A 25,429-nucleotide genomic window follows, 5' to 3' on the forward strand; every position below is an offset into this window, starting at 1 on the left:
TGTGCACATTTTATCGATAATATCGATATATCGGTATTATTTTATTACCAACGCGCTGTCTCTCCATTCTTGCAAGGATAGGTGGGAAGTGAGAATAAAGACTGAGCTCTTTGAAAAGACAGTGGGATGCTAAGCGTTATACTTACACATTGTTTCCTCTCTTTTCAGGATCAGTTCGTAGAGCTTCATTTGATTCCCATACATTTTATCATCCTTTGCAAAACATCTCACACATACCAACCATCAGATCCTGACATGTCCCTTTGCAATTAGTCTCTGGCTACAAAGGAAAAGCTATTGAGATTTCCTCTCGAGCTTTTACTCCCTTCAATGAACAGAGCTGTTCATTGTATTATGGCTGTAATTATTTTTGAAACTAAGACTAGTGTTTGAGAAAACACATCCCCAAATTATCTTTCTCTTTGTAAACTATAGTACCATACTTTTTAAGACATAGTACATGTGTATTGCAAAATGGAGGTAGTGGCTCTCTCCCAGATGACTTTAATTTTCACTTGTCTATATGAGGATCTTTTTTTTTTTTTAAATGTTCTTGGATGGTATTTATTGATAGTAGTCTGAAACAATAGATAGATCTGATCCATGCTTCACAATAGGGACATGGTAGTATCATAATGCTGCTTTGTGTCAGTACTTGGGGCCTTTTGGCATTTTTCTAGTGGAAAAATTGGTGTTCTCAGAATTGAAATTCAGTGGGGACAATATGCAAAGATAATTATATGATCACAATATTTTCTAAAAATGCTTTCAATCATTTAAAATGTAAATTCTGAACTGTGATTTGATCTGAATCATTATTTGATCAACTCACAAGAATTGATTTAGTATTTTTGTATTGTTTTGGACAAATTACTTGTTAGGTATTCAAGTGCTAATAGCTGTGTCAATTTGCATCCTGCATTAGTTATATCATTCATGGTGGCAGTCTTGGCTCATAGAAGCCTTCTAGAAAATCACACAAAAAAAGTAATATTCAACCTAGAAATGAACAGTGCCACTTCATTTATTCTGTCAGGTTTAGGACATAACAACTACTACATAGGGCATATAACCGAGAAATGTATTTTCTCTTCTTACTCAATTTTGATTTTTTTGAGAATGGTATTTAACTTGTTTTACCCCCACAATCTAGGAAAACAAATATAGAAGTATTCCATAAAATATAGGAATCAGGAATCTTACATTGCTCTATTCCGTCAGTGCTATTTTCTCCATTGAATAATAAATACTGCATAAAGGTTTGCATTTTTAATTTACAAGATAAAATCAAGATCAATAATGCTTCATTTGGTTCATATCACAGTAGCTTACATACATATGTAAGAAGGCAAATTATATTTATTTCTTTTCAATGACCTTATGTTACTAAATTGTGAATCAAATTTATAGAGCAAGAAATTGATTACATATACCTTAAAGGTGCTCAGATTTTAAGAAATAAGATTTTTATCTCATACTTTGTTAACATAGTAATAAGTATTGTGAAGATTGAAAAAAAAACAGTAGCTATATAGGAAGTCTTTTTTTTTTTTTTTAAGATTTTATTTATTTATTTGACAGCCGGAGGTCACAAGTAGGCAGAGAGGCAGGCAGGGGGTGGGGGGGTGAAGCAGGCTCCCCACCAAACTGAGAGCCCGACGTGGGGCTCGATCCCAGGACTCTGGGATCATGACCCGAGCCGAAGGCAGAAGCTTTAACCCACTGAGACACCCAGGTGCCCCAGGAAATCATATTTTTAATAGGAAACTTCCGCTGGTTAAAAAGTTGATGTTCATTCCTGCCAACAAATGAAATTTACTAAGCATTCTTATAATAAGCACAATTACTAATCTGGGGTAGGTTCTGGGCACTTCGTGTATGTCTTTGTATGTGTGCGTGGGTGTGTTAATTTTTAAGAGTTATAATAAAATATAGATAGCACAAACTTTACTATTTTGACCTTTTTTTTTTTAAAGATTTTATTTATTTATTTGATAGACAGAGGTCACAAGTAGGCAGAGAGGCAGGCAGAGAGAGAGGAGGAAGAAGGCTCCCTGCTGAGCAAGGAGCCCGATGTGGGGCTCGATCCCAGGACCCTGAGATCATGACCTGAGCTGAAGGCAGAGGCCTCAACCCACTGAGCCACCCAGGTGCCCCTATTTTGACCATTTTTATGTGTATAGGTCAGTGGTATTAATTCACATTTTTGTGAAATTACCACCACTTTCTCTTTCCAGAGCACTTTTCATCTTCCCAAACTGAAACACTATACCCATTAAATCCATTTTCCTCTCTTCCCAGTTCTTGGTACACAGCATTCTACTTCCCATCTCTGTGAATTTGACTATTCTAAGTATGTCCTGTAAGTGGAATCACAGAGAATGTGTCCTTTTGTGACTGACTTATTTTACTTAGCATTATGACCACAGGGCTCATCCATGTTGTAGAATGTCAGAATTCCCTTCTTTTGAAAAGCTAAGTCATATTCTATTGTAAGTATACACTACATTTTTTTTTTCCATTCATACATTGATGATTACTTGGGTTGCTTCCACATTGTGGTTATTGTAAAGATGTAACTATGAATATTGACATACAGATGTCTATTTGAATCTCTGCTTTCAATTCTTTTAAATATATACTTATAAGTGGAATTGTTGGATCACATAGTAATTCTATGTTTAATTATTTGAGGAACCACCATATCATTCTCCATAGTGGCTGTACCATTTTACATGTCCACCAGAAATACAGAAGAGTTCCAATTTCTCCACATCCTCACAATACTTGTTTTGGGGTGTGTGTGTGTGTACGTGTGTGTGTGTGTTTTAATAATATTCATCCTAATGGGTGTAAATGTGTTTGTCTTTTAAACTCTACAGTTTATTATTTTATGCAGTACAGTTGAAAATCACACAGCGTAAGCAACACCTTATCACAGTAATTCTTCTCAGTGATTCTGTTTTGTAGTACAAATAGATTTTTTGTTGAGATGGCTGTTTTTTTGAAGGCAATCACAAATGTCAGGGAATTTTAAATAACCTGGTCACCTTTTCAGCTCTGATGCCAGAAGCAAGTGCTAAAAAAGTTTGAGAATGGATTGTGGGTATCAAGGAAATCCCCAAAAACAAAATCATCATTTCCATTGAACAAGTACTTCCTCTGTGTCAGGTATTATACATTAGATAATCACTGTACTAATCTTAAAAGGTAAATATGTTTCTTAATTTTCAGAGGAAACTGAAATTGAGAGGTGTTAATAAAGTGTTGTAGTTGGGTTTGAAACCTTGCTATCAGTGGATTAGAAGCTCGTTTGCTCTTTCATTACGCAACATGGCTTTAGATTTAACTCATCTCTATGCACATCTTTGGTCTGTGTCTCCACTCAGAGATACATCTTTTTCATAAAAAAACATGGTAGGAATGACACAGGGGAACATGGGTAGCTAAAAGGTCAACCATCAGGTACACATTGGATCACATTTAGAATTGCTCCACTACAGAGGAAAGGAGGTGTTTGTAACTTGTATTCTAATTTTCAGAATGGAGGAATATAGATTTTTTAACTCAGTTATAGAATTGTTATCTAATAGGTTGTTGCATTGGGGTGTATTTTCATCACTTGGGAATAACTTAAACATATCTGTGAGACAAGAATGTATTTCAAAGATGTACAAAAGCTTCTGAAGGATACCTTCTTGGAAGTTACTTTTTTTTTAAGATTTTTAAAATTTATCTTATTTTATTTTATTTTTTTAGTATTCCAAGATTCATTGTTCATGCACCACATCCAGTGCTTCTTGCAATACGTACCCTTCTTAATACCCACCACCAGGCTCACCCAAGCCCCCTTCCCACCAAAACCCTCAGTTTGTTTCTCAGAGTCCACAGTTTCTCATGCTTTGTCTCCCTCTCCTTTTTCTGAAATATCCTGGCCACACTTCTCACCACACTCCTTTATATGAAATGTGGAAAAGAAATACACGTATTTTTAGTATATTAAAGTATTGATATTGAAAGTTAGAGGCAATTTTGGCCCAGCCACTTATACAGTTAAGGATATTTTGCCTTTTAACTGTCTCTGATGTCCAGTTTGACTTTGTACTTGGATAAGCTATTCCATCTTTACGTAGAACTCATTACTTGAAAGTTGCTTCTTAAATTGAAATCTGTTTTCTTGTGTCCAATTCTTGCTCCTGTATCTTTAATCAAGAGTGAGTAAATTCATCCTTCTACATGAAAATTATGTGAATTTACGTGAGATTATGTGAGCTTATGTGAAAGTAGCTAGTATGGTACTCTTTCTAGAAGATTTTTAATTGATTGATTTTAAAGTTAATGAAAGATTTTGATTAGAATTTTGAAATAGATTAGTAAATTTGCTACTTAGCTCTAGATATTTTTTTCTCTCCTCTTAGCATATTTCTTGATAATTTTACTGGGTTCTCCTCTTCTGTGCTCTAATATTGCATCGAGAGAGCTAAAATAAATGGTTGATAGGCAGGATAGTTGAGTGGGCATTTGATTGGATCATCTAGACGAGTTTAAATCACGATTATGGTTATAAAAGCTATATTATTTTATGCAAGTCATCTAATCATTCCAGAGTTGTTAGATTCCTATTTACAAAGCTGTGAAACTAGGTTAAAAAGCATGTAAAACCTATGCATATAATAATATTTGAAATGTTCAGTATTTTTCCTTTTCTCTCATATTTCTTCTGAAGACAATTAGTAAACTTTCACTACCTAAAAGTAGTGCATTTGAAAACAATGTTTTTGTCCTGCCATAATAGTTTTTTCCTTCTATACAATATTTCAATAATCAGAATGGCCATGTAAATTGTTGGGCTTAATATTGTTAAACAATATTTATTTTAAGAGTTTTTATGAAAAATTATCTTCCTTGGCACATTTGAAGGAATTTGTAATTTTCAAGACTTCGGGTTAAACAAACTGTTACTTTATTATATTAAATAACATATATTACAATTTTATAACTAATGCAATGAAATGTCTTAGGTTTATAAGTTATAATACATATATAATACATACGGCATGGTAAAAAAGAATACCAGTGTTGGAATCAATAAGTCAGGTTTTGTTTTTCCAGCTTTTCCAGTTGTTAACATAAAACTCAATTTTATACAATTTTAAAAAAGGACTTTTTAAAAGAATAATATCAGAAAGTCTCCCTTGATTTATTACTTTTCATTTTTTAACTTTACATAATAAAAATATTATTAAGCCTCTTTTTTTTTTTAAGATTTATTCATTTGACAGAGAGATAGAGAGCACAAGTAGGCAGAGTGGCAGGCAGACAGAGAGGGAGAAACAGGTTCCCTGCTGAGCAGGGAGCCTGAACACTGGGCTGGAGGGCTGGACCCTGGGATCATGACCCGAGCCAAAGGCAGCTGCCCAACCAACTGAGCCACCCAGGCACCCCAGCAAAAGCTCTTTTTTTTTTGTTTTTTGTTTTTGGTGGGCATAAGTTTTCAACTCAATTGGATAAATACCAAGAAGTGTGATTGCTGAAACAAATGGTAAGAGTATGTTTATTTATGTAAGAAACCGCCAAAATGTCTTCCAAAGTGGCTGTACCATTTTGCATTCTCTCTAGCAGTAAATGAGAAGCCCTGTTGCTCCACATCCAAACACCATTTATTTGCATAGTTTATTTGCCCCTTAGGTATTTCAGTCTGTAACCCTTTCAAAGCTTCCGGAAATAAATGATCAATTATTTTTCTATTTTATCTAGAAAACCTGCATGCATGTTCAGAATCAGTTTATTATTTTTGGTTATAGAATAGCCTAAGTCTTTTTGATCTTAAGAATTTATTATTTTATTTTTTGGAGGGGGTTTTAAGTATGAAAAGCTCTTAAATATGGATAAGTTTTCTTCCTACATGTTAATTTCCGATATGTTGGTAGATTAGGGATAGTACAATCAAGACATATCAAAATCAGGTGGGGACATTTTGTATAACTAACCCCATACCCTACCCACAGCATCATTAGATCAGGGCATGGATCCCTGTACTTTCTACTTTTCACAAACTCTCCAATGAATGCATCTGTCCTAGACCTTTTTGAGATTCAGGTTAAAAAAAAAAAAGTTACATAACTCCTTATTCTATTTTTAAATTTTTATTTTATTATTGTTATTATTATTATCATTTTATTTTATTTTTCCTGTTTTTGTTCTTTTAACTCAATGCTCTACAAGCAGCAAATATATCTGTTATCTTAACATATTTATTAATACATTTGATATATCTAATTAAAGGACTGAATAAAAGTCTAGAATGGAAGAATAGAATTTTGAGTACAATTTTGTTTCATTCAAATACAAGCAGACAGATTTATTTGATATTTGCTTATTTTTGAGGAAGTTATGCTTGATTTTATTTAAGTTATAATTTAAATTTACTCTTGTTTATTGACAGTGATTTGACTTCTTTATTTAGGAACATTTTCCTAGCATTTTCTCATACATTGTTTCATTTGAGCTTTACACACAAAAAAATCTTTCGAAGTTTGTAAGGGGAGTAAGATTGTTGCTAAATGCAACATGGAGAAAAACTGGGAATAATTTGGGTTTTGATTTGCTCAGGTTCCACAAATATTGATAAATGCAATTGTAATTAGTATTCAGATCTCTCAGATACTAAACTTGTTGTTTTTCAAGATATCATGCAGTTTCTGTTAATTTACTAATAGCTTAATTGCAAAACAACTTATTTAGTTCATTTTGTTAAAGCATCATTTTCAAGAGTCCAAAACAAAACAAAACAACAACAAAAAAACCCCAGAACGCTGTGATTTGTTGAATACTTACTGCATACCATAACCATTTAGCTTTTATCTCACTCAATTCTCAATACTAATTTTCATTTTTGTTGCTTTTATTTTGCTCCCATTTTTATTCCTTTTATTGCTCCCATTATAATGTGAAGGAAAACTGATGTTCAATGATCATTTAGCTATTTGGAGTAAGAACCAGAATTCATATCTATCTCATTTGATTCCAAATTCTGAGGCTTCTCCATATCTGGAGAAGACCCAGACCTGGATCATCATTAATGCTGGAGACTGGGATATTTTCTTGATTGTTCATTGCAACTTCAAGTTAGAATTTTTAAGGAAATTGCTGTTGCTTCTAGAGAAAGGATGGAATTCTTTTTACTTACTGAAACTTTGTGTAAAATTTAATTAAAAACATTTGGTTTCTAATTTCTGATCTTTAAAATGAGAAAGTTGCAAAGAATGATTTCTAAGCTTCCTTTTATCCCCTAGGTTTTATTTTTCTAGTGTTCTGTAAACCCTGTGAATGGCATGCTAATGACTACATCTTTGAATATAAATGTTGATATGTTTTAACACTTAATTCTGTCAATATTTTTATTCATATTATTTTAAAAAGATCAGTAGTTTGTCATTTGAAGGTTGGTTTTAATTTTTAGGGAACTTTATGGAAGTAACATTTTAAAATAATATTTGGAGAAAAATTTATTAGCAACTTAATTTATCAAATTGATTTTAAAATAGTTTATCATCATGTAGCTGGCTAATTATCAGTGAGTATGTATTAGGTTTATAATATTTTACAATGTTCTTATATGTTTCATATGAATCACTTTCAAAAGATTGGAAGAATGGGGCTTGCTATTGCTAAATTTGCAATTACTCAATCAGTTAACGGACTTCCCAAAGTTACATTAAAGAACTATAATGCTAACTATTTATATTAAGTGACACATCTAAAACTAGACTTTATGTCATTTATCACCTACTCCTGTGCTATCTCCCTATACTATAGACTCCACAATTATTACCTATTACCTTTAAGCTCATTGTGAAGACAAGCTAATTATGGCTGTATTGCAGTGCAGTTGGTTGTATATCCAGTTAAGAACAGAACACCTAAAACTTAAAATAAGTTTTAAATAAAACTTAAAATAAAATAAAAATAAAACTTAAAATAAGTTTTAAAACTCCAAACTTTAAGGCAAGACAAAAGGTAGCATTATTTTAGGAAAATTGTGTGGGCTTGGAAATCAGGTAGTACTAGGTTTGAGTCTGGACTCTACTATTTATAAGTCTTTCAAACTTGGAAAATTTAATTAACCCAAGGCCAAAGGTAATATTTGCAGATTAACATTAACTTAAGCCTTGAAGGCTTTCGAGAGTCAGTTAATAAAGAGGCAGGGGAAGAGGAGATGTAGGACAGCTCACAGGCTATCATTCAGTCTGAAATCATCTTAATTATTTACACAACAGTGTCATATGTATTTTTTTCACACATTTTAAAAATATTTTCTCAAGAACACTTAAACTTATGCACAAAAGCTTTTATCCTAAAAGCTTTTTTAAAAAAAAGCTTTTTTTAAGAATTCCTGTCATAAAAGATACAAACCAAAAACCAGACTCTTAACTATAGAGAACAAATAGATGGTTACCAGAGGGGAGGTATATGCGTGGGGCTCATCATGATAAGTACTCTGAACGTGTGAAATAGGTGAAGGGGATTCAGAGTACTTATCATGATGAGCCCTGAGTAATGTATAGAATTGTTGAATCACTATGCTATACACTTGAAGCTAATATAACACTTAGTTAACTATACTGGAATTTTTAAAAAAGGTATTCCTGTCAAAAAGTGGAAATAAAGATTTCCACTTAGTTTTGACAGTCTATACTATAAATTTTGTGTAAATTTTGAGCACTATTTTTTATTAAATGGAGGTAGGAACTGCACCTATGCACAAGTTTCTATTCCCTACCCATTTTAAATTGAAAACATTATGAATAAAATAGAGATTAATTATTTTTATATATCTAATTTTATATGCACACACACACGTGTGTGTGTGTGTGCAGTCTGCTAAGTGTTAGTCCTGGAATTAAACTATTTCTATTAGTTAGACTGTAATTATTAGATTTTAATCACTATTGTCTCTTATAAGAGTCAGTATTATGGGTTGAATTATGTCTCCCCAAAAGATATATGTTGAAATCCTTGCCCCTCACACACGTATTTGTGACCTTATTTGAAAATAGAGTCAGGCGCCTGGGTGGCTCAGATGGTTGGGCATCTGCCTTCGGCTCAGGCCATGATTCCAGGGTCCTGGGATCCAGTCCCACATCAGATTCCTTCCTAGGCGGGAAGCCTGTTTCTCCCTCTCCCTTTGCTGCTCCCCCTGCCTGTGGTCTTTCTCTCTCTCTCTCTCTGTCAAATAAATAAGTAAAGTATTTTTTTAAAGATTTTATTTACTTATTTGACAGAGAGAGAGAGAGAAATCCACAAGTAGGTAGAGAGGCATGCAGAGGGGAAGGGAGAAGCCGGCTCCCTGCTGAGCAGAGAGCCTGATTTGGGGCTCAATCCCTGGACCCTGAGATCCTTATCTGAGCCTAAGGCAGAGGCTTAACCCACTGAGCCACCCAGATGCCAAATAAATAAATAAAATCTTAAAAAAGAAAATAAAGTCTTTGTACATATAATCAAATTAAGATGGGATCATACTAATTTAGGATAAGCTGCAATCCAATATGGCTGATGTCTTTATATAAAGAAGAACATAGTAACAGATGGACACAAAGGAGAAGGCCATGTGGCCATGGAGGCAGAGATTAGAATTATGCTGCTACAGAGCAAGGAACACCAAGGATTGCCAACAGTCATCAGAAGCTAGGAGAAGGCATGGGATAGATTCTCTTTCTGAGTACACAAGAAGGGACCAATACTTCTGACACTTTGATTGCAGACTTCAAGCTTTCAGAAATGTGAGAGGATAAATTCATCTCCTCTTAAGCCACCTAGTTTGTAATACTTTGTTATGGCATCTTTAGGAAACCAATACAGTTAGTGTTATCAAAATGATGTTTAAATAATTCTTATAGGGCGCCTGGGTGGCTCAGTCAGTTAAGCACCTGCTTTAGCTCAGGTCATGATCCCAGGGTCCTGGGATCTATCCCCACATCTGGCTCCCCACTCAGCAGGGAATCTGCTTCTCCTTCTCCCTCTGCTACTCCCCTTGCTCATACTCTCTTTCTCACTCTCTCAAATAAATAAATAAAATCTTAAATAAATAAATCCTATAATTACTAAATTGTTTTCATTTCATAAGCGTTAAGAGCTGATGTACAAATAGAGACCAATGTCTTCCTTTGATCTAAATATTAAAATAGTGTATATTAATTATAACTTCTAACTCATGAATTTTAGAGTATATAACATTTTATATAAAGTGTGTGTGTGGGTGTGTGTGTGTGTGTGTATTGGATGAATGTTCTTGCTTAAGCAGAATCTGTTTTTCTGGCTTTCTTTTGGAAAAACATACCTCACTCCACGGGTTTTTATAGATCAATGTCACCCAAAGCCTGGAAGTGCTTATGGAACCCACATCTGACCAAATAGCATCTCCCTGGTCCCTGTTCTCAGCAAATAGTTTAGGGATGAGAATATGACCCAAATCAGGCCACTTAGATTTGGGAGATGTGCAGGTGAGTTATAGGAAAAAGAATCTCTTTTTGCAGGTGTAACTATATAATATGACACAAACCTGGAAATATCCAGAGTGACCTTGACAAGAGCCCAAGCATAGAAGTTCAGTGTTACAAAATGAATCAAGTAGAACCTCATCCTGAATGTGGTTTGGGCACGTCAGAAATGGGCTGTCACCATAGGTTCCTTTAACTTTTCTTTCTTTGGTTAAGTGAATTTTAATCAATTTTTCTTATGTCCAATTAAAGTATCCACACTATGTAGAAACTAATCCTGGAATTCAACTGTAAGAAATTCTAAGTGTTTGTAGTTGGCTGAGGTGAGAAAGGGACCAGGGCAGAGAGGTTACCCAAACCTGTGTAAGAAGTAGTCGCGCCATCCTTTATTATAGGAATACCGTAGCTATTCTATGGTCTGTTGAATCTGGAGTCTCATGACATGTACATATTGAAGCTGGTCCTTTTCTGGACCTGTGAGTTACTTGTGCTTTTTCCTGGAATTTCTGTGTTGATAACACATATGATTGCATATTTCTGCAAGCTTTACTTCGTTTCTGTGGCTGCTCTTGTCATTGCCTCAGCAGCTTAAACACACACACACACACACACACACAACCACAAAAGTTAAAAGAAAAGACATGAAAAGCTTTTGACCTTTTTAAAACCATGAAGTTCAATTTATGAAATTATATTTGGACAGAGGTTCAGGAAAATATTTAATTTTTTTGTCAGATTAAGTAGTTGGTGTGAACCTGGTTTTCTTCAAAGGTCAGAGCCACTTCCTCTCATTAGTTGTTCTAGGTGACACATTAATCCATAACAGCTTCCTGGTTTCTCTTCTTGAGCCCTTGTGATGGAGAGTTTGAGGGCCTCCTGGGAGCTTATGCTATAGCAGTGTGCATATGGAACCTGACTTCTGAAAGTAGTGAATTCATCTGAAAATGCCTTGGGATGTTTCAAGAAGTCCTTGAAGAAGTTTGGACAATGTTACTGTAAAATCTTTGATCTGGATAATGTGAATGAAACACAGGGAAATATCCTTGCTTTCTCCCTGTTTTGAGAATGACAATGATTTGCCTCAGTGGAGAGAGAGCTAAGCAGCAACAGTCTCCAATCCCCAAACCAAAGATCTCTTCTCTGAGAAATGCCTAATTTATAAACCTAAGTCATCAGCCTGTATTACCACTTGACAAGTCAAGCTGTTTCAGGCAGTGAGAATAGAATAAGGAACTAGATCCAAAATCTCACCCAGGGAGAAACAAACATTTAAGGTATGAGACTGAAATCACAAAATACAGAGGCAATATGGACCTCTTAAAATCATCTAGTTGTTGGCATAACAGGGTAACTGGGCATCTGGAAAGCCATATTGATTTTTATTAGACTCTAGAATGATATAAACAACGTTATGACTCTTACTGTGCCTAGCCGCTAGTTGTATATTTTCATTGTAATGGGTTATGCTCGGTAGAAAAGGGTAAAAAAGCAAATGCAATTTAAGAGTAGATGCTTCTACTTAAGAAATTTTTTCAAAGGACTTGTTTGGAAGGCATTACCACAAGTCTTTTATTTGAGAGCCTACTGAATAACCATCTGAAACCATCCCAAAAAACTGTATCAGCAAAAATATTTTAAAGTCATTTTTTGTATTTTCTTCTGCACCTGGCTTACAGTAGGACTGAAAATTATTTCTGGTTGGAGCTGGGACTCGGCACAAGACTGCGATAGAGATAAAAATAAAGAAACGAGGTCAAGGAAGACGAATGGCATGTTTGAAGAAGAAACTCTCAAACTTTGGGTGCTTTTCACTTAATTTAGAACACAGAAGAAAAGCAGATAAAGTCAGCTGTGAAGCTAGACAGTCAGTCTTAACTATCCAGGGAAATTTGTTATTTTGGCCCATCATAAGGTGTACTAAACAGAACTCAAATAGTTGAAGCAATTTTTCTGTCTTACTGGGAATGTCATCTTCTATCAGTGGGTATCAGGAGGGTGATTCTGACTGAAATTTTTTTGACAAGATATGGTAAATGTTTTTTCATAAATATTTAAAATATGAAGGTAAAAAACAGGATTATCTTATTGGGAGTTTCATTCAACACAAGGTCAAATATAATCCTATCTTTAATGACTTTATTTAAACTGTGGTAAGGAATTTAATTCAGTTCCAACCTGAAAGAGATAGGGAAAGGAGAGGTTATTAAGGTAGATGCCTTCAAAAGAATGACCTATACAGAATGATGTGGGTTTGCAGAAATCTGGAAAAACAAAGTTGCAGAACTCCTGATACTATGCACAGGTTTAAAGAGAGGATATCTAATCCATGGAGAAGAGAATGATGATTTGGCTAAACTGGAACAGGTTAAGTTCTAGAGCCAGGAAACTAGGAAGAGTCTCATAATAAGGATTCTGACAGGGAAAAAAAGATGGAGAACTAATTACCAGGACGCAGGAAATTACAGACTAGGTCTCAGGATCAGAGAGCAGGATGATACCACATGAGAGACACATGATCAGAAGTGGGTTTGCAGAAGTAGTTGTATATGGTTACCCTTTTGAGAATGTTAAACTGGACCTTTAGGGAAGCAGGTCCTATAGGGGCTTCTGTTGAGCTAGCTGGCAGGGGACGTTTCTTTTCCATATCCTAGGATATAGTTTTCACCATCTCCTACATAATTTCATCTGCTAATCATGATACTTAAAACAGGCCCAGCTTCAGTCCATATATGGAGTCACACTTAGGTGTCATGACAGCCATATAGAAATAATGAAAGGCATAAGACAAAAAAAAAAAAAAAAAGGGAAAAAAAATCAAACCCCCAGATAAACAAAAATGTACTGCTATATCAGGTCTATGAGGGATTTATAATTATAGGAAAAAATGTCATTTTTTTTTGCTTTTTTGACCTTAACCCAGAAGACTTTACTCATATTCATATTTTTTTTTCTTTTTGGAGATGACCTATGCTGAAGTTGACACTCAATCCTCTCTCACTAATCACTAGTTTGTTGACTTTTTAACCTACACTGAATGGGTTCCTACAGAGTTTTAAACTGGTTATGTAAACAATATATTTTATCAGTGAGTAGATATTAATTTGGAAATTGATACATTATTCAAAGTATGCTTAAGTATAAATGTATCTGTTGATAAAATAATTGTTGAATATACGAAGTTTCAGGATTTAAAAATTCTATATGGAGATAAATTACGTTTTTATTCAAATACCCTGACATTTTTTTCACCCTGAAAACTACATTACTTTTGATTAGTCTAAAATATCTATGCCTTTTCAATTAAATTTAGCACTGCTTTATATGCAGTGTATTTAATGCCAATATTTTTTCTAGCTAGAGCATTATTAGTTTAAGTTAAATTGATATTCTCACTAGATTTAAATCTCACAGGCCATATTTTATCTTTATTAAAAAGTTTCCTATTGACAGTGCACATGTGAGAGCTAGAGTTTTAATCACAGAACATGACTTAAGTCTTGCTGAGCTGATAAAATCTGAATCACCATGCTGCCAAGTTAGGTTCCATACTGCAGCCCTGTTTTTAATTAGATGGTTAAATTGCTGTCAGACAGTGCTTTTAAACCTTATCTTCATCTTTCCATTAAGCAAAATACATTCAGTATCTCGTACTGAGAAATACAAGAATGATCTTTTTTTTTTTAATCAGTTATTCTTTTTCCATACCTACTTTCTTTAGTTTTTAGCAGTTCCTTTTTTTCGTGGATTTGTTTTTGTTTTTGTATTTTTTGGAGCTTGAGTATTTGGATTCAAGTTCCAGCCCCAATTTCTCAGTTTAGTATTTTTTTCAAGAATGACTTTTGGGCCATGAAAAATTAATAAATATTATTTTACATAAGGATCATTTTGCCTCTTAATCCTAGTAGACTACACTTAAATAGCTTTCTAGAATTCAAGAGAACTCAGAGGCTTTTGAGAATCTGGAAGTCATTAGTTCCCATATTCAGATTCTTTCTTGAAGTTACTCTTATTATAAGACATTTCAGAAAGAAGATAGTGGCTACTTCTATTACTGTTTATTTTCTTAAATTACATGTAAATTCTGACTGATGGAAGGTAATTCTGAAGTCCAGTAGTATTTAGTTCAGTAGCATATAATAAAATTAATAATTAAGAATATATATGTAAGATACTTTTACTGAGCTAAAACAGCTGATGAATTTGAAATGCAGTCTTTGGAAGAAAATATAGAAGATTATAATTTTATAGAGGACAGAATTCAGTTAAGTAAATTTGAATGGAGAATAAAACAGTTTACTGATAGCAGAAACCTTAAATTCATATAAAATTTTTTGGTAGCAGGCAAGGAGTATTCCGTTAGCATCCTTGGTAATATTGTGCCATTGTGTTGAGAATTACTCTGAGACTCCCCATGGATGGGCCGAGGACATGCATGCCATATGTGTACTGATTCAGCATAATTTTTTCAGTTATAAAGGGTTTGTTTCTTCCCACTCAATTTCACTTTTACTTTCCTCTTTGAAAATAAGTGATAATTCTTATCTCATAAGTCTTGTGTTAGGATTAAATCATATGTATGAAGGTTTGAGGACTGTACTTGGCCCATATAAATACTTTATTATTAATAATAATACTAATAATATAATTACAATATGATGGGTAATTATATAATTATAATGGCTAATAACGTATTAGTAGGTAATTACAGGTCTTGACTTATATTTCAAAGTACAGCTATAAATTTTTTTTAAATGATGCTATGCTATCTTGAGCTATTTATCTAGAAATATAAACCCTTTGGCTCAGTTGGTTAAGCAGCTGCCTTCGGCTCAGGTCATGATCCCAGCGTCCTGGGATCGAGTCCTACATCGGGCTCCTTGCTTGGCAGGGAGCCTGCTTCTCCCTCTGCTTCTGCCTGCCACTCTGTCTGCCTGTGCTCGCTTGCTCTCTCTCTCCCTCTCTCTCTGACAAATAAATAAATAATATCTTTAAAAATATATATATATATATATGTATATATAAACCCTTAAAAATGCCCAAAGGTAAATTACTTTAGCACTAGGCATGGATTTTTTTTAGTTTTAAAAAGTCATGTATTAATGCTTAGCACTCCAAATTTCCTACTGCTAAATTAGTAGTAATGTTTATTATGATGATGATGTCATGATACCATGATATTATGACTAATATATCCTGCCAATGACTCTGAACTAAATTAAATCACAGTGGTAATAATGGGCAATCCTGCTGAGTATCTCTGCTAAGCACGGACAATTAAGAAAGAAAATCATTAGTTGTAATTGAAGAATTCATGTTTGTGTGTAGAAGTTTTTCACAGGAAACTAAAGAAGATGAATCCAAATAAGCCCAAAATAATGCAATAATCAATCCTCATTGCCTCATTAGCATCTTAAGAGATAATGACAATTGAGCCCTTTAGTGTGTATTCCGGAACCTAATTAAAAATGCAATTTATAATTTTTAGAATTGACTATGGAACAAGTATTTGTCAAAATACCATTTAAGTTGAGCTCTTTTCTTCTAAGATTTTTTTCTTTTTGTCTATAATAATAATAAAATTCAGATGAAATAAACTCATGTCTCTTACACTATTTTCCTCTTTATAAAGCTTGGATGTTTTAGCTGTAAACACACAAGTATGTTTGTATATAGTAAGGTCTCCACAATCAGCAAGCATTAACTTAGCATGTGGTATTTGCTAAGGATAATATAAAATACTTTGTATGATCTTAGGAATTGCACAAATCAGTTATATGGCTTTACTGATGAAGAAGCCAAAATTCACTGGTCTTATAATATGTGAGCTGGTTAACCTTTAGCCCTATCTACCATCTTTTCTGATGGTTGGGCAGCCTTAACCTTCATTTTTCTGTTTCTTATTTTTCTTCCCATTGCTAGCCTGTTTACTATGCCTAGAAGTATTGCCATCTCCACTTTTGCCTATGAAACTCCAACCAATATTTATTTATATTAAATAATTAAATCATACATAAAAATAAAAATTAGACTCTTTACATTTGCCTCACATATCCCCCCCAAAATGCCCTAAAATCTTGGTTAATGAATGGTATTTATGTTCTTGATTTCTCAGACTTGTAAGTTTGGACTGTTTTCAGCCCTTTCCACTTCACTCATAACTGTTAATTTGTTGAAGTAATTTAGCAGTTTTTCCCTCTATAGTAAATATATATTAAATTTTGATTTTTTTTTAATTTTTTAATTTTTTTTTTTTTTTTTAAGAGAGGGAGAGTGAGAAAGCGGGGGAGGAGGGGCAGAGGGAGAGAAAACCTTCAACAGTCTCCACGCAGAGGAGCTCCCAAGGTGGGGTTCAATCTCAAAACCTGGAGACCTAAGCCAAAATTGAGAGTCCCATGCTTAACTGACTGAGCCACCCAGTTGCCACAATTTTGATCTTTAGTGTCAAGTAAGACAAACCAGCCCTGACTAAGTTAAGCAAAAAGGTAATGGATAAAGGAACTGTGAATAATCAAAGTTTAAGAACTAAGATCACTAACCCTTGGCTTGGTCTAGATTCAAAATCCTGAGAAAGCAGATCTCATTGACAGAAGGTAGGTGATATATCCACTTTATGACTCAGGTAGTTTCAGTTTCAGTTTACCCATTGGAATAGAAGCTGCACTGTGGAGGGGCAGATTCTGCAAGGTAAAAAATGATGTGCAAAAAGGAATGGGAATGATTGCTGGCAAATGAATAAAATCAATGTCCTCCTTTTTTTTTTTCCTTTCTGTCTCCATTCCTAAGTAATAATACTGAACTTCAGGTCTAATCTTTGTGTCTAGCTTTTTTTTTTTTTCCCCCCCTCAAATCTATAATCCACAGGAGGTGAGCAAACATCCTTGACTGGGTGGCTCAGTGGGTTAAAGCCTCTGCCTTTGGCTCGGGTCATGATCTCAGGGTCCTGGAATCAAGCCTCACATTGGGCTCTCTGCTCAGTGGGGAGCCTGCTTCCTCCTCTCTCTCTCTGCCAGTCTCTCTGCCTACTTGTGATCTCTATCTGTCAAATAAATAAATAAAATCTTAAAAAAAAATCCTTAGAGTAAAATTACAGTTCTGTGAACCACTGCCTCTTATTCTTTTCTGCCACACTTTATCTTAACTATATGTAATTTTCTGTTGTCACTTATATTAATATCATAAAGTGTTCTTAAATACCTTGATCACAGTAACTGTGATTTTCATGACATTGTATTGTCGTTAGAGAAAAAAAAACACTTTAGTAAAGTGAAGGTATATTTATACTTGCTGAAGGCAATAATAAAGCAGATGTATCCCCTTCATTCTCAGCAAATGTTAATATCCCTTTATTAAAATAGATTGTCTTAGAATAAAATAATTAAAAATATTTAGAATACAATATATGTGTTTATTCTACTTACCTTTGTCTTTTTTTTTAACTTCTAATAGAGGCAATATCTTTTGACAGAGTAGGAAGGACTCAATAAATATGAAAAATTTATTAGACCAGATTTTTATCAAATGGGATTTTATCAATATGAATATTAAAACATATAAATAGATAAATTCATAGAGGTATTAATATATAAATTCATAAGGATAAACAGATAAAGGTGAAAATTAAACTCAAATTAACTTCTTATGATGTTACTTTTAAAATTTATTTTGTTAATCATGCTTCAAAATATTATAAATAAAATATGCCAAAAAAACCATGGTCTTATCGAACACAAGACAAACATGTCATGGATAAAAATGGAGTTATGAGCTTGGTTGAAGCTGTAGGTTCCTTAACTTAAGGTCTGACATTATGCAGAGGAGGTCAGGAGTTGAACTTATTGGGTTAATGGATTAAAGGTGCCCTTGCACAGAACTTTAGTTAATAATTAGAATTACTATTTGAAAACAGGGTTAAGAATAGGGTTCCCTCCTATAAGTCAGGTGGTAGATGGAGAAATTCAGCATCTATTTGCAATCATCTCATGGTTGAAGTTCAGGGTGACATAAAGCTGCATATTTAACCAAGATAGAGACTTGTGTCCAGGATAGGAACAAATCTTTCAGGGTCTATAAGCTCAGTGACTAGATGGATTATATCATTAGCAGTATCACTGGATGGAAGTTGGACCACCAATTTTAACTCTAGCTCTTGTATGGGAGCCTTGAAAGTCCAAATGGAAGCAATTGCTCAAAGAATAAAGGAAAACAGAGAAGGAGATGGACAGAGAAAGAGATTGTTTCCTGACCAAGACAAACCTCAAAGTTCTAAAAGACATGTGGAAAAAAATATGGTAGAAAAACATTAACAAAATCAAGCAGCAAAATTAGAATAATTAAGAAAATTATGTACTGAAATATATGTTTCAAAAGAACAATAAAATAAAATAAAATCTGGGACTAGAATAGAATGCAAAAAGAAAAATATAAGTAAACTTGGAGGGATTACCGGAAATTGATAAGCTGTGTTGGTAAATTTGACTCTAAAAGAAGAGGTCAGAGACTAATTTTATATTGCTCAAATTTTTGAGCGAAATGCTAGAAAACAGTAATTAGTTTAAATGTAGGTGGTGGTTTGTAAGTGACTAAAGATTGTTAAGATCCTAGTGTTGTTTGAGAGAATAGTTAATGAAAGCTTAGGTTTTCATTAATGAAAACGTAGAGTTAATTCAGTTTGTTAAGTGGAAGTATTGCCCCTTAAAGACTCTACCTATGACTCAAGCTTCCATGGCAGGGATGCTATATGCCCCCATTTGTTTCTATCATCTGTTAATAATAACAGAATGTCAAGTGGCTGGTGGGCACATTGCAACTCAAACTGAAGATTACATTTCTGAATCTCCTTGGAAGTTAAATATGGCCATATGACTAAGCTCTGGCCGAATGGAGAACTATTAAAAATGTCGTATGTGACATTTGGCAATTACATGTCAGCAGAATTCAGGAGGTCATCATGGACTAGGAACAGAAAGCCAGGCACCAGGGATGGCAGAACAAGATAAGACTTGCTCAAGTCTGTTTCACTGTGTAGCATTGTAATTGGCTCAGACTGCTTGTTTTTTTTGTTTGTTTGTTTGTTTGTTTTTTTTAATGTGAGGAAAGAGTAAACTTATCTACTTGAGCCACTTTAAAAAAAAAAAATTGAGGAAAACTTTGTTTTCTCTCTTTTTAAATTAACATATAATGTATTATTTGCCCCAGGGATACAGGTCTCAATCATCAGACTTACACATTTCACAGCACTCATCATAGCACATACCCTCCCCAATGTCCATAACCTCCCCAATCTCCACCCTAATCCTACCATCCTACCCCCCAGCAACCCTCAGTTTGTTTTGTGACATTAAGAGTCTGTTATGGTTTGTCTCCCTCTGGATCCCATCTTGTTTCATTTCCCCCCTATGACCCCCCACCCTGCCTCTCAAATTCTTCATATCGGAGAGATCATATGATAATGCTCTTTCTTTGATGGATGTATTTCACTTAGCAGAATACTCTTTAGTTCCATCCATGTCATTGCAAAGGGCAAGATTTCGTTTCTCTTGATGTGTTTAAGCCACTATTATTTTCTTATTTCAACTATGAAGAGGCAGACTTTCTTGTTAAGTGATATAAATTACTAGTCAGAAAAATTAAAAGAGGGGGAGGAGCAAAGAGAACATAACCAGTCTCATAGAAAATAAAAAGAAAAATAGAGGCATGGTAAATCAATGTAGAATAAGAAGATAAAGAGTTCAAACATGTCTGGGATCACAATAAATGTAAATATATATAACTTCATTGACACACTGAAGAAAACAGAAAACTAAATCTGAATGGCAAAAACAAAAATGGTGCTACATTTTAAAGCAACACAGTACTTTTTTTTTTTAATAAGAGGGGGACGAAGTATACATCCTAGCCGCTCCCCCCCCAAAAAAGTCAAAAGAAAGGACATCGTGTAATGATAAAAGGAATTTTGCTCTAAAAAGCATCAAGCATCAGGGTATTACATGCACCACATCATATAGTTATTACTTTAACATGCACACATTGACAGGATTAATGGGAAAAATGGATGACAACTACAAGTTTGGAAGAGAAACTTAACACATTTCTATGAGAAATATCATAGAGCAAGTGGGTAATATGCCAAACTGTTAAAAGTATTATAAAGAAATTTTCCAGGGTGTGAAGGGGTCATATAAGAAGGAAATCTGATTTATTCTATCTGACAGAGTTGTCAAAGACTTCTCTGAAGAATGACATTTTGAAAATATGTCAAGAATAATTAAGAATTAATCAAGGTGTGAGGATGGCCACATTTCAGGCAAAGGAAACATGAAAGAAAAGATGTGGTGACTTCACAATTCGATTAGAGACTGAGAAAGAAAATGATGTAATAGGGGATGGAAAATTCTGCACAAACTATATTATACAAGGTCTTCTCTGCTTCTCTCCAGATTACCTCATAATGTCATACTGTGAAAAGGAAGATATCTTTCAGTTTAAAAATAAAGGCCAGGGGCACCTGGGTGGCTCAGTGGGTTGAGCCTCTGCCTTTGGCTGAGGTTATGATCCTAGGGTCCTGGGACCGAGCCCCGCATTGGGCTCTCTGCTCAGCGGGGAGCCTGCATCCCCCTCTCTCTCTGCCTGCCTCTCTGCCTACTTGTGATCTCTGTCTGTCAGATAAATAAATAAAATCTTAAAAAAAAAAATAAAGGCCAGGAAATTTGAAGAAGAAGAAGGAAAAAAAAAAAAACCTCTAACGCAAGAATTTATTTTCAATTAGTTCTGTGCATTTAAAATAAAAATAATGAATTTAAATTTAGTAAACAGTATGAATTATATTCATAATGCGTACATCTATATGTAAAATTAATGTGTTGTCATGAGGTATTTTCACCTTTACCATTTATAGAAAATCTTACAGTTTAGTTTGTTTTTACGTTATCTTCAGTGGTGGCAAACAGCTGATTTCAGAACTTAATGATTCATTTGCTACTATATATTGATATTTGCAATGTGTTTAGAGCTATTATCAGAACTATTCAGAGGTCTAGTCGAAATGTCTCTATTTGGCAGAAGTCACCACTCCAATGATCATCCTTCTCTGTCTCAGGCAGAATCTCTAGTCATCAGAAAAATATTGCAGATCTTTTTCCTTCTTTGTGTTTTTTTGTTTGTTTGTTTGTTTTGTTTTTGCTGTTGTTGTTGTTGTTTCTTTAGGAGAGAGATAGAACACATACAAGTGTGGAGGAGAGGCAGAGCAGAGGGAAGGAGAGAGGTAGAATCTTAAGCAAGCTCCACACCCAGGACAGAGCCCAACTTAGGGCTCTATCTCACAACCCTGAAATCATAACCTGAGGCCAAATCAAGAGTCAAATGCTTAACCAACTGAATCACCCAGGTGCCGCATTGTGTTACTATCTTTAAGAATTTCTTTTAGATATTGTATATGCTTCTTAGTAAAGACCCAGGATCCTCTAATATGAAGAATTTCTTGTGAAATAGTTATCTAACATATGACAACTAAGAAATTCCAGCACAAAGTTTCATTGAATCACCTACATTCAAGTGGCTGGATCACCCTGATAGATCTCCCCTTCTCCGTAACATGTAACCATTAATTAGGCACAGGGCTCTACATATATTCCACAGTAATTAATTTATAGTCAATTTTATTAAAAATGTAAAAAAGTTTAAAGAGATCATTGTAATTCCAAGTATTTGCTTGGGGGAGCTATTTGATAGATTTTGTCTGTAACGGTTTGGGGTCATGTAGTCTTGGTGTGAAGTTCTGTGATAGGTCAATCTCTGTGGCTACCTCCTGCCTTTAATTCCCACAGATCTGAGTACCTGGCCCGAATGAGAAGGCTCTGGATGATCAAATGGGCCACACCCAACAGTTTTGTTGAAATTCATATATATATAGTATTTCTAAATCTGTCATTTATTTCTAAATTTGTCATTTAAAAAAAATATTTATTTGACAGAGAGAGAGAGATTCCAAGTAGGCAGAGAGGCAGGCAGAGAGAGAGAGGGGGAAGCAGGCTCCCTGCTGAGCAGGGAGCCTGATGCAGGGCTTGATCCCAGGACCCTGAGATCATGACCTGAGCCGAAGGCAGAGGCTTAACACACTGAGCCACCCAGGCGCCCCTAAGTTTGTCATTTCTAAATGACATTTGACAATTTCTAAATGTCATTAATTTCAAAAAGACATTGTCTACATATTTAAGGCCATGGATGTAATGCATTTTTATCAATTCTACTTAAACAAGACTGTCAGTTTCATGTCAAATAGTTTAGTTTCATGATGGCTCTTTTCACTGATTTATAGTTTTGGTGGGCTTGGCCTGCTGATTATTATGGGAGTTTGGGGCTTCATGCCAGAGTGAAACCTTCTGGGACTAAGGAGAGCTATCTAAGGAAGGATCACTCAGTGGTCAAAGAATTGTTCATACTGGCCAAAGATCAGAGGGTGGCCATGGAGCAAGGGTAGAAAAAAGAGGGCTGATATTACTGGGATAAAAGGGTATCTCATTTCTACCACACCTACCCACACTGTATCTATCCTTAGAGGACTATCCATATATTTCCCCCACAGCCCTCTTCACACAGCCTTGTTATTCAATCCAAGTTCCTAACCAGCCAGCCAGAGAGCTTTTTACAACACTGGGCAGCAGTCTAGGACAATAATAATTTACAATTCTACCACTTAAAGGTAAGCACAGTTCCAAACATTTAAGAGGCAAAATAATTAAATAGGACATTCATAAACTCAGGATTTTTTGTAAAGGACTACCTAGTATATTACTTGATATTATTTGGATATGCCTTGATGTATTTCATTAAATTCCTACTAAAGAATATTTTTCTTTTTATGTTTTGTTCATATGTTATCCAATTATTATTTCAGGATTTATTTCTAGAAATGTAATTGCTGGGTTAAAAGGAATTTTTAGTCATTTCATATAAAATTTAATAGATCTTATCAAAAGAAATTTATAAATTATTTAATGTTGATACTTTTATACAGTTTAAGCTCTTGTTCTCAATTGAAAAAGAAAATATATTTGAAAATAATTTCAATAATTTAAATCAGTATTTATATGATATTTCTGAACTCTTAATTCTTAATTTTCTTTCTCTAAGGGAACCTTTCATTTTTAGCCAGGAAATGTCAGGAAATGGGTTCTGCAAAGAGGCTATTAAAGAAAGACGCAGTTAAACAATAGAGATTATGCAGAAAGGTGCGAGCAAGGTTAAGGATCCCACAGGGATGGTGAAGCACTCAAAGTAAATCTTAAGGGACAAAAGGCATCTAGTCAGACTTGTTGCTTCTGGACAGATACTGTCCAATAACAATGTGGTCATAGGTAGAGATTTACAGATAAAGTGATGGAGGGAGAAGGGAAAAAAAATCCCATATTTTGACTTCTCTCTCCTTGATTCATTAATCTCTGCAGAGGAGAAGGAAGCTAAAATGGTAAATTTCAAAGAGGTCAGATTTACAGCAGCAAATAGGATGGAAAAGGATCTGGATTTGCAATCACAGAATATTCAGGCACAATCCACTATCCTTTCTCATGGTATATAGTCTTGCCTTTATCTTGTCCTTTTCCCCAAATGGGAAAAATACATAGTCCTTGTAACCTGCCGTACCACTGAGGGGAATGTTCATTTTTTTCACTCCTTACAGAGCCAAAATTGAAACATTAACCACTACTATTGCTCTTTATAGAATGTAGCAGAGAATGCAAGAGAAGCAGTTATTAAAGAAATGTAGCTAGTTAAGTCACCACTTCTGTCATGAAGTCTAGATTAATAAATAATCATAGCTTCCTACTTCATCCTCCTAAACTCCTCATCCCCTTACTCTTTGCTAACAACCTTCAGCTGGTTGGGTATTCCTCTTTTCCTTCCTCCTTCTCCTCCCCTCCCCTCCCCTCCTTTTCCCCTTTCCCCTCCTCTTCCTCCTTTTCGGTGGGGTGAGGTCCAGAGCCGATGACCAAGAAAGAATTCTTGAGACATCTTTGGTGCAAAATGGTGGTTTATTAAAGCAGGGGGACAGGACCCATGGTCAGGAAGAGCTGCTGCCCTGGGAATGTGAGGAGTGGTCTATTATATACTTGTAAGTTGGGGAGGAGATTAGGGATGATGTAAGTCTCTAAGGAATTTTGGAAGTAAGGTTTCTAGGACCTTGAGGGGCTAGCTATTGTCTGGGGAAAAGGTTATTCATTACCAGTAATAAAAACCTTCTTGTGAGACCCTTTAGATGTATATCAGTGGGTCATATGCTTGGGAATGATTGTCGACACTATCTTGGTGGTTTAGAGATAAAGTTTCCTAAGGGAATTGTTAAAGTAGACTTACAGGATCCTGGTGGGGGGTAGGAGGTTGGTCAGGCTAGGATTGTCCTTTGCCCTTAGCAAAGCCTTAAGGTGGGGGTAGTTGAGTCCCTAGAGGAGAGTCACTTTGCCTGTTTTAAGGGCTTGTCAGTAGGTAAGGAAATTTAATAATTTTTCTTCTGCCTCTGTTTCCCACATCACTTCTACTTCTTCTTCTCATTCTCCTCTTCCTCCTTCTTCCTCTTCTTTTTCTTCTTCTTTTTCCATAGTGGAGTGACCCAAATCTTAATTCCCACAGGATCTAATTCCTTACACCATCCTTTATTTTGGTACTTGCAATATACAACTGACCAGTACTGTTAGACATAGCAGAACTCAAAGGCATCTGAGTGGATTTTCTGGTTTTCAGTCCCCTGGTCTTTAATAAGGTCCTTTTTCTAAGTTTATGAAACATAGTCAAGCCAGAAGTATTTTGGATTCCAAGGGGCCAAATGGTCCCTGTGAAGAATGGTGCCATATTGAGACCTCAACAGTGACATCTGTTTCGGCCAGTTTCCGCAAATGCCAGTAATAGTACCAAAGTAAGCCTTGTGGGAGGAAGACTGT

General features: G+C 34.9%; 1 protein-coding gene across 4 annotated transcripts in view; it reads left to right on the top strand.

Moving 5' to 3' along the window:
• SPOCK3 (SPARC (osteonectin), cwcv and kazal like domains proteoglycan 3) overlaps positions 1 to 25,429 on the top strand; it is a gene marked incomplete at both ends in the record, with an annotated part of 492,934 nt that overhangs the window by 166,858 nt on the left and 300,647 nt on the right. The window lies entirely within an intron of this gene.

This window comes from Martes martes (genome assembly GCF_963455335.1).
Source record: "Martes martes genome assembly, chromosome: 2".
In the NCBI taxonomy this organism is placed as follows: Eukaryota; Metazoa; Chordata; class Mammalia; order Carnivora; family Mustelidae; genus Martes; species Martes martes.